Source organism: Magnolia sinica, chromosome 19 (assembly GCF_029962835.1).
Source record: "Magnolia sinica isolate HGM2019 chromosome 19, MsV1, whole genome shotgun sequence".
Lineage (NCBI taxonomy): Eukaryota > Viridiplantae > Streptophyta > Magnoliopsida > Magnoliales > Magnoliaceae > Magnolia > Magnolia sinica.
The window spans coordinates 52,352,781-52,356,426 of NC_080591.1; the positions used below are offsets into that span (position 1 = coordinate 52,352,781).

The following is a 3,646-nucleotide window of genomic DNA, read 5'->3' on the forward strand; positions in this document are numbered from 1 at the left end:
TTGCCCTGAAGTTTTGGTTCTAATTCTTGTGGAGCAGTGCTAGATCTATCATCGTTGTCCTTTTCCAGGTCTTTAGGCTCTTCAGCCCTAACTGGAATAGTTTTGTCAATGGTCTTCCCACTCCTAAGAGTGGTGATAGATTTAGCTTGCTCCATCTGATTTGATGAACTGGGATCACTTATCTCATATTGTGGTTTGGGATTGGGGAGAGGTTGAGCAGGAAGCATCCCCTTTCCCCCAATTGCTAAGTGTGACTCTATCCTCTGAATAGACGACGCAAGCGTTCCAATCGCTGATTTGATATCCTAGATTACTTGTGTCGAATTTCGATTAATTAGCTCTTGGTCTTGAATATGTTTTAGAGCTAGATCCTCTTGAGGTTTCCCTTGATTTGGAATTTAATTGAAGAAACCTTGAGGGGTAGCATTTTGTCCATTCCTCTAACTGAAGTTTGGATGATTTCTCCAACCAGGATTGTATGTGTTGGAGGTAAGTCCATTGAAAGGTCTTTGGTAATTGTTCACGACATTAGATTCCTCATTCAGCACCTCTCGAAAGGCAGGTATTGTTGGACAATTTTTAGTTGTGTGAATGTTGCAAGCACAAATACCGCAAACGGTTTCCTTAATCTTATCCTTCTTTAGTTTCATGGCCTCGAATTTCCTTATAAGATTAGCCACTTTATCATTGATATCATCATCCTCTTTCAAAAGGTATAATCCGTCCCTTTCCTTTGATTGAGTGGGCCTAGAAGTGGTGCTTGATTTTGGGTAAGTGTCCCATGATTGTGTATTTTCAGCAAGTCTATCTTAGTAGTCCCACACATCATCGACATTTTTATTCATGAATTCCCAATTACACATTGACTCAACCAATTGGCACATGGAAGATGTCAATCCATCATAGAAAAAGTGTGTAATGCACCACATTTCAAAACCATGTTGTGGGCATGAACTAACAAGATCCTTAAACCGCTCCTAATATTGGAAGAATGTTTCATCCTCCTTTTAGGCAAATTTCATGATTGAATTTAAAAGGGTGTTTGTTTTATGATATGGAAAAAATTTCTTTATGAACTCCCTTATCATGTCGTTCCATGTGCTAATAGATCTGGGATGTAGTGAATGCAACCACGTCTTAGCTTTCTCTTTCAAAGAAAAGGGAAAGAGTTTCAGCCTGACTGTGTCCTTAGACACGTTTGGAAAATATAAAGTGGCTATGATCTCGTTAAACTCTTTTAAGTGCAGATATGGACTTTCATATTCAAGTCTATGAAATTTTGGAAGGAGTTGGATTACCCTTGGCTTGATATCCATGTCCCGTATTTTCTGAAAAAATCATGTATGAGGGCATGCTCACCCTCGTCGGTTGTAAATAGTCTTGCAAAGTACAAGGTGGGGGTGCTTGATGCACCTCATTCTCATCTTGGACCTCCTCAACTCGAGGTTGAGGTTGTCTTATCGATTGATTGACCGGTTGATTTGCAGACATTACTTCAATTAACTTTGAGGATCTCGAGTGGTGTCTAATCCTGTAATGGATAGATAACCCCTCAACTAATCCTCCTTCACTCAAAAGACGTTGAGTGTTGTCACGGACCCACTTGGGCATGAAACATTCTTAGCCCTCAAGTTCAAATTCTAACATAAACTTAAAAGAGAGAAAGGAAATAGAAGTCTAGAAATAGAAAGAGAGAGGGAGTTGGAAAGAAGTTTCCAAATTAGAAGTTCCTAATTAAAATCCTGCAAAACAAAACAAAACAAGTTAATTTCTAAAAACAGAAATTCTAAAATTAAAAAGTTCCTAAAAATAAAAATAGAAAGTAAACTAGTTTCTAAAAAGGAAAGTTTCTAAAAATAGATTAGGAAAGTTCTAAACCTAGAATTAGAAAGTAAGTTAATTTCTAAAAATAAAAGAAATCCTATAATTAGAAACTTTCTAAAAACAGAAAACAAACCCTAACCTAAAAATAGAAAATAGAAAAATCCTAATCTTAACCTAATTCTAAAACTAGCTAATCTCAGAAAAACACAACCGTTAGTCCCCAACAATGGCGCTAAAAACTTGTTCACAACCCCAAGCGTAGGGTGGTGATGTAGTAATAAGCTCGATGAGATCGAGGTCGAATCCACAGGGACTAATCTCATAAGTATTTTGAAAACAACTAGAAGAAGAACTAGAAAAAGATGAAAACCTAAATCTGAAATATTTGAGAGTAATTGTGAGAAATTTAATGAAAAACTTAAGAAATTCAAAGGTGGAAAACTAAGGTTTCCAAGGATCCACTTATAGAGATCAGAGAGATTTATGCTTGATTCATGGACACAACTAGAATCAGAGTCTCATCTTATCCAATTGGAAGATATCTCAGTAAAACCAAATCTGGACTTCCTTTGACCTAATTCTTAATGGATGAGAGGTATGAGAACTAGAAGTGATTCCATCACAAAACCTTACCTAGGAGACAAGGAAAACAACAGGATTTACTGATCCCATAACCAATCTGGGATAATTGTGAAAGTTAGGGAGGATTCCATCACCCAACCATGCCCATGGGACGATGGTGAACAACAGGATTTTCTAATTTCACAATCTTAATACATGAAAAGAACATACTCAAAGCTATCGCAGATTCATTGTAATTTGAGTCACAACAAACCATTAAAAGCTGAAAGTATTCCTAATAATCAAACTAAAATCAAAGAGAGTTCAATATAAACATGAATTAAAGCAATAGAAAATTCCCATCACACTACAAGCTTCACTTCTTGGCCTTAGCTAAGAGGTTTAGACAACCATAGACATGATTGAACTAAGAACTATTAAGAAAAGCATAAAAAACTAAGGAAAAGAAAGAAAAAACTGTTGGCGACGGCTTCTTCACACTTTTGCTCCACTCCCTAAACCCTTAATGATGCCTAGAGGTTCCCTAGGGACCCCTATTTATAGTTTTAGGTCTTAAACTTTCGCACCGAGTGGAAATTTTTGAAAACCGTCTTAAATTTACGCAGTCCGTGCAAATTTTGCGTAACCCTCGACTGGTCGTGGGATGTCCTTGACCAGTTGTGGGTCATCCTCAATTGGTCAAGGGTATCCTTCGACTGGTCGAGCAACACAAAGATTTAGAAGTTTTACATGCTAGAGTTCGAGTTGAGACACCTTCAATCGGTCGAGCCGAGGCCAGGACTGGTCGAGCGTACGCAGGACTGGTCGAGCTGGAGGCAGGGCTAATCGAAGATGGTCGAATTTCACTTCAAAACTCCGATTTTCTTCATTATTAACTTAATTTTCTTGGATCTTTAGTATGTGCATTCTTCATTCTTAGTTTCATCAAATCCAATCTTGGCTTTGGTGATTCTTGAGTATTAAATTAATACTTTTAACATCCTTTTCAATCAAAGCTCTTGAATTCACCTTACAACACAAATATGATTAAAATAGAACATTAAGCATTATCATGTTCATAAAACCAAGTAATAGATAGGGTCTAATATGCAATATTTGACCCTCCGCATTCACTAAGTACATTGAAAAAACTTAATACATGAGTTTATGATTTTAAAACCAATAAACAACCTATTTGATTGATTGCTTATGTGATTCAGCTCTAGGTTTTCAAAATCTCACTTTCTTGTCTTAACACTAC

At 36.9% G+C, this 3,646-nt stretch overlaps 1 pseudogene; it reads left to right on the forward strand.

Moving 5' to 3' along the window:
- The first annotated feature begins 933 nt into the window (after positions 1 to 933).
- On the forward strand, positions 934 to 1,032 carry LOC131235911 (small nucleolar RNA R71; annotated as a pseudogene).
- Positions 1,033 to 3,646: the final 2,614 nt, after the last annotated feature.